The following is a 12868-nucleotide window of genomic DNA, read 5'->3' on the forward strand; positions in this document are numbered from 1 at the left end:
TTTTCTAGATCTAAGTCAGGAAGAGGACATTGAACCTTGACAGCCCTTTCCAAGGGTGAGAGCTGTGGGCCTGTGAGGTGATTACTACCTAGGCAGAGCAAGATTTCTCCTTTGAGTTGTGATGGGATTTCCCTGGATGTTGAAATGTGAACTAAGGCAGGATTGGAGAGAAGGAAGGTGTGAGGAAAAGAGAGGAATGGAAATAGTATCTCTCTTCCTGCTAGAATGACCAAAAAAGAAAGAGGTTGATGCACAGTGAAGCTTCTTACTTGGAAGAGAAGCAATATATATCAAGGATGGTTAGTGGAGAGAAGAAGCTATGGGGTGAATGCCAGAGAACTCTGATTTAAGTCTAAAATACATCAAGGAAAGCTAGAAAGCACACTAGCCTAGCACAATGGGAACTCACCACACCACAGGCACATGAAAGTCCTTTTTTTGGGTCACTTTTTACCAGGGTTGTATCATTGATTTTTCCTTGGGAATCAACACTGTCACAACTGTAGCTGGTGAAAGATTTTTGGAAGATTTTTGGAGTGCATTGATGGAGTTCATTGATTTCTGCCATTGCAAGCAATACTTTGCTTTCAAACAGACTCTGAAACACTAGTCCCAGAGTCTATTATTAATTCCTGATGTCATTAAGAGATGTCTTCCCTGTCTGCAATGCACTGACATTTATTTCATAAGGCACTGACATGATTAGAGCTTCGATTTGATTTTCTAGCCAACATGCTCGGCCCAGGATTCCCAGGAGCTGTGTTTAAAGTTAGCTTCCTAAATTCATGTTTTAGTCATCTAGTAAATGAAGTAATTTTTCAAGATTCTTAATGCCTAGTTTGGCAGTTACCAGCTTGACTCTTTCTTTGGCTAGGCCATTTATTTCAGTGCCCAGTAAGGTTACTGACCATTGTAACTCGTGACCTTCCTCCCAAGAAGAGCCCTTCAGCACTGTTTCCACACAAAGCCAGGGAAAGCTGGATATACTGCAAAATAGGCCATTGCCCTGTCCACAGTCCTTCTTCCTCTGTCCTACCACAGTGTCCCTCCGTTATGTGTGACATCTGCCGTCTTCACCTTAGGGGTATAGACAGTCACCCCGGAACGCAGCAGGCATTAAGTCAAAGGATCGAGACTGGTAACAGTAAGGGATCTGAAGTTTGCAGCAGAATGTTTTTCATGAGCCCCTCAAAAAAATGTATGTGTCGCTCTATGCAGTCATTCTCAAAAATATCTTCAAAGTTTTCACTTCAGTCTCATTTGACTTTCTAGAGGCCAAATTTGATACCTACATATTAGCTGAGTGACCCGGTTCTCCTACCTGCACTGGATGGCCTCTTGAAATATATCTGATGTTTCCACCAAGTGTAAGGAGTAAATGAGGAGAGTAACTAGGCTAGACAAGGCTATGAAAATATACTTTTCACTCTCTAGACTGAAATACTACAGTTCATTCTGAACTCTCACCCTTTTTTCACACTGGGATGTTTACAAAGCATCAGAAGATTTTACTCTTTAGATCTAGGGTACCTAAAAAGAGGTGTACTTTATGCCAACTACAAAGGACCTCAGAATCAGACCTTACACGTTTAATCTGGATGTGCAGAGGCAGGCTGTTCCCCTGCTCATGCTTCAGTGCATTAACTAATCTTTAAAGAACAGGGATTAAGGAGAAGCTTTGCCCATGAACAGGTTAGCTCTGTCTGTCTAGCCCTGGCTGCACAAACTCATTCAGATTCCTCAGAGGTGTGTAGTACTGATGTTGTCCAGGGGCAAGATGCTGGACTAGATGGACCATAAGTGTCAGCCAGGGCCACAATTTCCAGGTAAATTTCCACTGCAAAATTATACTTCTTTCTTAGTTTTTTATTCCTTCCATGTGCATTACAAATTGTTCTGTCAGTTGGTGTCTTGATACTGGTGTGTGGTAGTTTGAATGAGTTGGGTGTTTGCCTACTCTTATGTAGTCAGTGCTCCTCTTTTCCCTGGCACTGTCTAGGAGCCTCTTCAACCAAGGGAGGTAGAAGAAAATGTGTGTCTCTGCATCTGGAGGGCTGGAGAGAGGAACCTGCTGGTAAATGTGAAAGGCTGTTCTACCCTCCTGCATTCTTTTACCTTAATTCAGGTTTTATTTAGCTATTCCAATACCGTTCAGTACAAAGGGAGAACTACTTCTCGCCACCAGAAAACCTTTGTACATGCTCTTCTCTTTGTCGTTTAAGTTACTAAAATACAGCAAGGGAAAATTCTTCTAGTATTGAATAGCATGAATGGAGTTGACAGCGTTACTGTATTTATCTGTCTCTCCCTATATAGATACAGATATATACAACTTCCACTATAACATTTCAAGCATTGGCACCACCTGAGAGCTCTTTGCAGCTGCAGCTTGTGCATTTTGCAGTAAAATTTCTCTGCCCCTTCCCTTTTTCCACAGCTTCCCCCGCCCTCAGAGGACCGACACGCTTCCCACTGACAAACGTTGAGTGTAGCTCCTGAGGATTTAGCATGTCAGGCTGTGTCTACACAGCTTAGGTTTCTATTATTACGCAATGGCTTAGAAGGCAGTGCTTTGCCACATAATTACAGAGCCAATCTGTATTAGGAACGGGAGTTTGGATGCTTCTTTCCGTACCAACTATTCGCCTCCCACCCACTCAAGCCTCCTCCCTAACACTCTTACTTGTTTAATAGCTTCTTTTTGTACCATTTTTTTCCCTCTGGTTTCTGATTTTTTTCCCTTTCCTGTGCTAGATATTTGTTTATTTCAGAAGTGAGGGGTCTGACTGAGTCGTTCCTGCACGGATTCCTATGCAGCACAAAGCACTTGCTGTATGTTGCATCGTCGGAAGAGGTAAGAAGAAATTCCTGAAGCTGCCTGCTAGTTCTCTCGGGTTTTTCCTCTCTCTCTCTTTTTTTTGTTTCTCTTTTTCTTTTTTTTTTTTTTTCTTTTTTTGGTGTGTGCACATCGCTTGTCTTACAAACCGTGCAGGCTCTGCCATCTAGAGCACTTTGTGAGATCACTCCAGTTTGCTGTTTTTCCTTTTTCCATCTCTGCGTGACTGCGTGTGTGTATCTCCCTGTCTCTCTTCCCCCCCGCGATACAACTCTACCCCCCTCCCCAACACACACGCACATACAGAGAAGCTGGGCTTGCTAGTATGAACTTGAAGACTCGCAGTACCAAAATGCATGTGTTACCTTGGGATGCTCTAGGATCAGAATGCTTGAAAAGCCTGCAGGCTGCTTAGTCCTCCAAGACTGGGTTTTTTAAACCAAACAAGAAAAGAACAAGTTATTCACTTTTTTTTTGTTCTTTCTTTTTTTCTTTTTTTTTTCCCCTTCTTTTTTTTTGTGCTTTGGATATTACTGAAAAAGGAGTCTCAGGGATTCACACACTTGGACTTTACTGAATCAGGCTGCATCTGGCAAACAATCTAGTCTTCATTTTGGTTTGCCAGAGATCAACCAGGATTTTTCTGATTATATCTTCTTTGGGAAAAGGATGCATGGCATAGAAAGAAGGTCTAAGTGCCTGTCTGAGACTGTTTTACCGAACCTGGGATAAATGTTACTTCTCAAAGGTAAGTGCAAGGTTTTCTTTCATATGTATATATAAAGTATATAGCTATAACATAAACTATATATAGATATGTACACAAAACATCTATACACAGTTATCTCTGATGGCAAAAGAAATCTGTTGTGCATTTTAAAAGCATCGGAGAAATATATAACTTTATCTTCCTTTTCATATTAGCCTAGATAAGATTGTTCATGTAGAGAAATCAATCTCAGTTTGATTTCTGCTTCTCTCAGCATGAAAAGGCAGTTCAAAAAGAATATTTATTTTTTTAAGCATCAATAGGGATTTTTTTCACGGCAGTTTTGAAACAGCGATGTGAGGAGGTTTGAAAGAAAGGCTAATGATTTGGTTTCTAATACAGCAAAAGCTGAGCAATAGAGTAAAGCTGTGAAAGTGATTTCAGCTTTCTGGAGGAATTAGTAAATCGTGCAAAGCTACGGAAGAACTTTGCTGGACAGATCAACTCTGCTGTACATAAAACCACACAGTAAAAGAGTTGGGGACCTTGGCAAATGTCATGTGAAGAAACGGAAGGCATAGGAACAGCTGGAGAAGGGAGTGGGGGGTGTGGAGGGGCAGTGGGCACCCACTTCAGTGTGTGCTTTCGCAGAGGTTGGTGTTCTTGGTAAGGTGATGCCACTGATGATGGACATCCAAAATTGGCAAGGTGGGCATGCGGGGGATGGGGTCCACAAGCAGGTGTATGCTATGTCATGTCTGCCTGACGTCATCAGACATACATGCTCTCAGCAAGAGTGAGCATACTGAGAATTTGGGTCGGGGGAAGCATCTAAATGGCAGCACAAGACAAGATGTAGCAAAATGGAAACTGAGTCTCTCCCTGACTTGCATGGACCTGTGCACACTTTTGCATCACAAAGCAAGTGCATGACTGAAAAACCAAGTAAGAAACGAAAGGGGAGAGCAGAAATCGGTGATGAAGTCAACAAGTCCCAGTATGATAGATTAGTAAACTGGAAACATAAAGTGGTCAGTTGTGGTAATGTATGTAAGGAAATGTTCTTAAACTGGGCAACTCCTTCCTACCCAAGAGAGACAAATAGCATTGATTTAAAGCAAGAATCATTTTTTGCCAGGGCTGATCTAGTCTTTTTGGGGCAGTGTCTTGGAGATACTAAGAGTAGGATTTATTTTATCTACTGCATCTTTTGGATTAATAGAGCAGAATAACTCTTCTGACAAGAAGAGACAGGCAAACAGTAAGCATCACTTTAATTTTATAAAGTCACAGTTAATTAAATTGACACCTTTTAACTTTATTACAACGTTCACCGTGGATAAATCCAGCAGACGCAACACAGTTGTCGCTGGTATTTTCTGTTCCTCGGGAAAGAGGAAACATTGCCACGCAGGGCATTAATTTTCTATTGGACCTTGCTGTATACGGAGGCTGTACTAAGGGAAATTTGAGCTGGTGGTGAGAAGGAAGAGAGACAGATAATTAACTTTTACTCTTGCCATGTTTCAGGCTGGTTACAGTTTCCTTGTTTACAGCTTGCGCTGGGTTGGTGGTTGGTTTGCATTGCCTACAGATCGCCACTTGAGCACAACAGAGTGCTTTTTGTGCGCACCCTGCTCATAGCTGCCTTGTCGCAGCAGCGCAAAGCAGAGCTTCAGATCTTCCCTGAAACTGCTACTAATTCTCAGGGAGAGAGGGGACGCAATAAAAAATAAACAACAATGCTAGGAGGCAGGAAGAAAAAAGTGATTACGCTCAACCGAGCCGTTTTAACCTGTGAATCCCAGCAAAGATCTGTATCGCCTCTCGAAATCAGAGACGGCGTCTGCCCTGCACTCCCCAGCACAGCTCTGTTTTCTCTTGGGTGACTCTGGGCCTGGTGCTCCCCGGTATCTGGCCGTGTGGGGCACTGGCAGGCAGGCAAGCGGACACCCCTGGGTGCACTGCGCTGGGTGAGAAATGTGACCCATCCTCAGAGCCACCGCTTGCTGCTGCTCTCTCTCTGCCCCGCACCGCTCTTCACAGCATTAGCGCTTTTTGTTTAAATTTACGTTTAGATCATAACTGATGATTTTTCCCAATGGGAAGTACAAATGGGACGTGTAGCCTTGCCCCGCAGCCTCTGCTCTGCCTGCTGCTCAGGTGGACCCGAGCTCACAGTTCCCTGGCAATCCCTGTCAAAGTGCTCCTGCTCCCTCTCTTTGCAGAGGATTCTGGCCACTGACTGAACCTTGCAATGTAATGATCTTAGACCCATCTGATCCCCTTTTTTTTATTATTTTTTTTGTCCTTGTGGTCAAAAAAAGCAAAACAGGAAGCCGATTCAAAATTATCGAGGTTTAACTGGAAATAGGTAGGAATATACTTCAGGTGACTTAGAGTGAATCCTACTCCCCGGCGAGGGGTTGCAGACTGATAAAACCCTCGAGGCTGCATTGGCTATCCACCCGCAGAGAGGGGAGGGAGCAGGTGATGGCAGTGCCTGTTCAACCCCTAACCCCTTTTTGCATTGCTGTTGCATTTCAGCCTTGACCTAAAAAGATTACCTGTGAGATATAAAGGGTAGTTGGTTCCAAGTGTGTGCTTAGTCTTCTTTCTGACCTGAGTGCTCAGCCTTACTTTCTTTGGTCTTGTAGTGTGTTGTCATGTGCTTGTTTTTGTGTAGAGAGTAACTGTCCTCTGGGTGCTGGGCTGAAAAGCAGTAACACTGCTTACGAAAGGCAGAAGGAAGACATCCCTGGCTCCTTCGAGCCAGTCCTGATGACTGTGGAATCCATTGCCCAACACCAAATGAGCCATTGCTCTATCCCTTATGTTTGCTCTTTGCCTTAACCATGTAGGCTTCGATTATTGTGACTAAGGATCTCACCAGGAAGCTGGGATTTACTCTATCAGCGACCACAGGCCGCATGTGCTCGCAGAGTGCTCAACAGCTTCCAGTCATCAACTTAAACTTGTGACTAAAGACAAAGTTTCAATTCGAGTGCACTGGAATAATAACAAACCCCACAAATCACCCGGTGTGATGCAGCACTTCAGCGAAGGGCCAGCTGTCACTCTCTGCCCAGCCCACCTCCACCCAGGATGCACAGGAGGGAGGGAAACGTGTAAGCGGTGCTTCTGCTTCTAGGAACCCAAATTACCTTCTGCTTGGGTGACTGCCAAACCTTGGCATGAAATTAACAGATGTAAACATGTCATTAAAAGGCCCACAGTGATGCCGCATGGAAAACTGGGAAAGGGGCATTTAGTTTAGAAGTATTTCTGCTTCCCTAAGAGCAGTGGTTGTCTCCATACTTCAGAATATTTGCATGACAGTGTTTCCAATTTCTCTCTTTTCCTGTCATTTGCTCTGTCCTGCCCATGATCCGGGTCTCTGATGACACCCTCATCTTCATGGGAAAACATTTTTGACAAATCCAAGATGCCAACTTCAGCATACGAAATGAGCAGCAGCAGCAAAAGTCAGAAAACATCTTTTCAGTAAAAAAAATGCTGATTTCAAAACATGGGAGAAAAGGAAGAGATGTGCTGTCAGGATTTGGTCCTACGCAGAATCCCTATTGACCTACATAGGAGGCAGAGTTGAGTGGGATTTTTTCAGTGATAAATGTTCTTGTTTTTCTCAGGAAAATATAGATTTATCAGAACGAAACATGATTGGGAAATGGTCAGTTTTATGAATTTCCACTGAAAAAAACTAAGGAAGAAAATTGCCAGAACACCCCATCTTACATTTTTCTGGACAATAAATTTTATTATTTCTTTCCAGTTCATGCATTTTGTAAGAAAACTGAAAATAATTCAGATGAAATTTGATGATACAAGGGGCCGTGCTCAGATCCCATTTTGCTAAATGACAGGCAAATCTGTCAGTTGAACTGTAACTAAATATTTCTAGCTCATTAGAAGGCTTGCACACTTTCTATCTCAGTTTGGGCCAAGGAAATCTCATTCAAGGCACTTTCATTCTGATTCATGGGACCAGAAAATTTTGGCTTGCCAAGCCCAACCTGGAAGTCAATTTGCTTGGCCAAGTGGGATTATTCCAGAAGCATCTCACCAACAAGTGCTGTGAGGTATTAAGGCCTCTGAGTGTCTGGTTTTGAAATCATTCTTCCAGCTGTGGAAAACTTATGTGCTGAGAGGATGTGCCAGCTAAATAAGAATAGACATGAGAGGATGGCTGTAGTCACAGTACGAGCGGTACAATGCAGCATTTAGGAGGCTTCTGCTAATCGCACCTCAGGAAGGAACAGGTCCCTAATCCTCCATCAGATCTGCTATCACTGGGGCATTATGGAAAGAGGTGAGATAAGGAGAGGGCCCTGGAATAGCAGTAAATCCAGGGTCCCGAACCCTGGTTGGTCAGAAGGTGACAGGTAAGGCTGGTACATCCCAGTGCATACCAGCATAGGTTCTGAGAAGAACAGAAAGCTGGATTAAGGATAAAATCAACAGAAAGTACATGATGGCTGAAAAGACCTTGTCTATTTTAATAGAGCTAATGTTGCACTGAAAATCCCTGGAAAACACGTGTGTGGGCACTGGTGCGGAAAATTATCTGTGTGACTCTTTCCCTGAAGCCTGAAGGAAGGACGTATGTCAGGGCTGAGCATAAGTCTTTATGTGCAGGACTGAGACAAATTGCTGCAATTGTCCAGTTAAGACTATAGAGTTTGAGTTGACATAGTTGGGAGAAGGACAGACTTTGGAAGACCTCAGTATGACCAAGCCACATGGATTGTGGGGATCAGACACGTGCGATATGGGAGGAAATACACACACTGGTGAGGAAGTACAGAATTTTCCCTCTCCTGCCTTTAGAGTTGCAATTTGCTTTGGCAGGCTGAGCAGCAAGGGAGCTCAAAATGGCACCAGGTGCAAAGGGTACTCAGCCATTCTCTCACCACGTCTAAAGTCCTCAGAAAAGCTTCAGCATACATGTCAGTCAGAATGAGTAATCCTTTTTTTTTGTCACAGCCTAAAGATAAAAATTAAGAACGGGAAAGGAAAAGAGGATGTCTTAAACATGCCACATCCTCTGTTGCAGTGGCAGGATGGTGGGTTGTGATACCAGTGAAAGGGCAGCAACCTGTATGTGCTCTAGAAAGGAAAAACTGACTGTACCAGAATTTATATCAGATCGCTCTGTTACCAGCCTCAAAACAAAAAAGTACCTGCCCTTTCAGTACAGAGTGAAAACAATGAGCAGTCAAATGGCAAAAGGAAAAGTAGAGAGGAAAAAAAATGCCTGTCATGGCTCACTCAGCAGTCCCTGTCTGGTTTGAAAGCAGAAAAACAACAAATGTCTGTCTCCTCAGAGATAAAAATCAAAACCTTCCCAATCATTTCAGTAGCCATTTGATCTCCTTCCCTTTGTGAATGTTCCTGTGACTAGGTAAATACATGTGATACTCAGAAAGCTCTGCATGGTTTGTATGTGAAACAAGTGTACTAAACTAAAAAAGAAAAAGGCCAAACTGTATTGAGAGAACATAATTTATCTGAACTGAGACCATTTTGTTGGTTTCCTAAACGGATGGCTGGTTGGCATTTTGTATGAGTTATCTCCAGTGTAAGTGAATGTTATCACTGCTGCTGGCAGATATTTACTGTATATTGGTTTTTAAATAAGGGTACAACATTGATTCCTTGCTCTCCAAATTATTGACTGCACTTTCTCCCTGTAGTCAGGTCAGATAACTTATCTCCTCTGGAAATGTTCAGTAGAAAAATGTGTTAGGTCCCAGAAACTCTCATGGAAGAGAGGATCAAGGGGTTTTTTGCAGGCTGCCTATAATCAAAATATCTTGTAGTTACTTGACAAATACCACTGTGAGGTGCGTAAATATTTTCTAATCCCGTTTCACATGACCAAGTAGCGCACCAAGCCACAAAGGCTTCAGGTGACACCCACTTTGCAAGGACAGTGTCACCTTTCCTTATCACCACGGCTGCATCTTCTGTTCACAGCTCCCCAGATGCATTTTGACAGTGATATCTTCTTGAGGTGAGGGGGAAGGTGAGGCTTCTCAATTGCAGTGTGGCCAGGAGTCTGACAGAGGGTGAGCTTTCCCCTGCCCACAGCCTTCCAGCAACCTACCTTGGTCCTCCAGCCCATGGGAGGAGAAGTTTCAGGTGCCTTGGTAAATTACATTTTCTTTCAGATGCAGGGGTGGGTGACAGCAGTTTCATGTGAACTGGAGGGAACTGGCCTTACTGGCAGAGGAGCAGAGCAGAGGAGTTGAGGAGCAGCCCGATGCATATTTATGAGAGTAAATGCACTGAGGACAAAGAGGGTCATGTTTCGAGAAAGACTGGAGAAATTTTCGTAGGACAAGGGGGAAGAGAAAAAGAAGAATCAGCAATGGTACAGCTGAGAAGATGTCTCTGTCTCTTTAGATATTCGTATGACCCTTCTTGCCGCTGAGCCAGAGTGCCAATCTAAGATAAAGAAGGGCTTATGATACGTGTCTTTAACGACACTGTATGTAGCTGATCCCTCCTTGAGCCACCGTGGGGTGCTTTATTTGTCACATCTAACATGTTTTAGCCTTTTGGTGAACATGGAAAAAATTATTCAAACCTTTATGCATTTGTTTCTGTTTTCTCCATCTTTCTTTCACCTCCCTGAATCGGTGAGTGGAATGAGGATGCTGTTTATTTATTTTTCCTTAGCACTGAACACAAAGAGTTTTTTATCATCAATGAGCAGATGAGTCACTCATTAATAATTATAACCCCTCCCCTCAGTTCTTAGTAGAACCTAGCAACAAGCTTTCAAATTAATGTGAGAGAGCCTCTAAAATGTGACAGGTCCATCTTCATATGGTGTCTTTTCCAGAGAGAGTGCAATTGGTGGGCTGAGATCTGTCTCTTCTGTGCTGGACGTCAAATGGCTGCATTTCATGCCCATCTTAGTGTTTTGTTTTCCTCTTTGACAAATTTTTCACCTGCTTAATTCTGTGAACAGCATAACAAAGGTCTGCAATGACCCAGCGGGTTTGTGGCTCAGGAAACTTCCCTGCATTTGAGATTGTGCCAAGAAAAGGAAGAAATCCATCCTTCTGCAAGAAGGCTGAGATAGGACATGATGAATTTCTGTGCATCGGTGACTTTTACCCTACATCAGTGTCCTACCACAGAATGGAAAAATCAAAGTTACGCTACATCCTATCTCAACTATAGGATTTACATTTAAAAATAAATAATGCCCTCAGGCCAAGGAACAGCTGCTGCGGTTCTTTCCAGCACGGCTCATTGATCTCGTCCTCTCATTTGACACATCCTGCTACTCCCACGTTGCTGTAGTTAGCGTTAAATCACAGACAGATCACGTAGTGACCAAACTGAAACTGAGAACTAGTTGGTGTAGACTTTACACACACAGGCCATCAGATATACAGGCCCTTACACCACCACATCCCCAGACACTGGAGGAAGACCTGAGAATGAGGTCTTTGTTAGGCTGTGCTATCTCTTTCTATTACTTACAGAGGTTTTTTTACTTATTTTACGTTAGTCTAATCATGTTCATTTTAAGGAATTGCTTTCAACTTTGTTTTTTTGATAGCATGTGTTGTTTCTTCGTGGAACTGTGATGAGCTTAATGCATACATTAAAAGTGTAGTTTTCCACAAAAGTCCTTCTATTATGGAAATGAAGCATCTTTTAGGAAAACCTAAATAAAAAGCCTCCCAAGTTTAGTGTGTGCTGTAGTTGGACTCACACGCTCTCACAATCATTCCCTCTTTTTTCCGTATATTGACAAGTACATAAAGAACAAAAATGAAGTCTGGAGCCAGCTGTTCTTCCTAAATATGTCTTGTCTTGCTGGCTTAGGTAAAAGGCAAAATTGTAGCTTGAGACTTTGTTTGTGCAGCAAAACTTAGTCCCCAAAAAATCAGGTCTGTTTTCAGAAGCCTGTTTCTTCAATCACTGTATTTCTAGATGGGAAGCCAGGCTGTGTTCATGCCCCGAGTTGATCATGCCATGTTTACAGAGTCTTTAGTCATAGGTGCAAAAACATTTGAGAACAACAGAACACAGTTTTGGACCTTTGCTTCCCTTTCTTCCGTTCCTGATTGAATTTTCAGAGCCTTTCTGACATTTAAACAAAGCATTATCTGAGAGATGTTTGGAAAGAATTAATATGGGATCTCAGATTGTGATTCTCAGAATAATTTCCACTTTGCTTCAAAGCAATCTCTCCTGTAGCTATAAATTTATTTTATAACATATCTTGGGGACTTTTTTTGTTGCGTTCTTTTATTAATGTTTTTTTTTTTTTATTTCTGTAGTCTTACCAGGAACAAGAAAAAAAATATTTACCTTGCCAACACACAGTTCTTTTTTGACCATCTTGTAATCGAGTAATAGATATTGCTCAATGCTGATAGGGCATCAGGTAGTAAAATCATATTGATCTCAGATAAGAAAAGGACATATGAGCTTACCAGTAGGCATTTGGAAATTGATACTCAGGAGGAAGATGGTTCCTTATAATTCTGTTGATAGGTGCTAAGCTTTGGGTGACTTTAAGTGACCTTGGTCATTTGGATTCCCATTAATTTTTCTGAGATGTGTTTGACTAGTGTGGCATTCAAATGTCCATGCTTTCAAGTGTTTTAGTCATTCAGAGAATCAGCAGAAGCATCTGTATCACATGTGATTAGGATGACCAACAATCTGAACACAACGTGAACAGTGATTAAGCAGATCATGAATAGTAGTAGCTGGCAAATCACACACAGCTAGAATATGAGGCATTTGCTTGCCAAATATATATGAAACAATTGAGATGAATAAAAATAAAGTAAGGATTAAATCATAACAAATATTTTTTTGAAATCGATACTTATAACCACCATTAAAAATTAATAAAAATAAAATGTAGACTGTATAGCAGTAAATGCATTTTTATATTGATATCCAGTAAATCCTGGCATCTCACAAGGGAAAGGAATGGCAATACCAGCTCCTGTGACATATATATCTATAAATATATATGCATTTATTGTAGGACAAAACCAGAAAAAAAACTCAGAAAGGAAGCATGACCTTGTAATTAAGATTCTAGTCTTAAAGTCAAAGTAAGCCTGCAAGAAGCAGTCTATGCAGGACTTACTAAAACTTTTCAAAACCACACTTGATTGCGAAGAAAAAGGGAGGACAACTTTCATGACTACAATTTGCTTTATTTTGGAAACGTTTCCCCCTTTCATATATTATATGTTAGGTCACTTCTGAAATGGAAATGGTAATTTGAAATGAAATGCTCTGATAATTCACAATTATGT

The 12868-nt window shown here is 42.0% G+C and overlaps 1 protein-coding gene across 2 annotated transcripts in view; it reads left to right on the forward strand.

Annotated features, from left to right (window-relative positions):
- The first annotated feature begins 2610 nt into the window (after positions 1-2610).
- LRFN2 (leucine rich repeat and fibronectin type III domain containing 2) overlaps positions 2611-12868 on the forward strand; it is a 161623-nt gene continuing 151365 nt past the window's right edge. The window contains exons 1-2 of one of the 2 annotated variants that reach the window (XM_063328677.1): positions 2611-2854; positions 3379-3584. The gene's annotated coding sequence lies outside the window, so the exon portion shown is untranslated. Of the gene's footprint in view, positions 2855-3106; positions 3585-12868 lie in introns of those variants that run through there. The other variant, XM_063328676.1, reaches the window with a different exon arrangement.

Source organism: Chroicocephalus ridibundus, chromosome 3 (assembly GCF_963924245.1).
Source record: "Chroicocephalus ridibundus chromosome 3, bChrRid1.1, whole genome shotgun sequence".
Classification (NCBI taxonomy): Eukaryota; Metazoa; Chordata; class Aves; order Charadriiformes; family Laridae; genus Chroicocephalus; species Chroicocephalus ridibundus.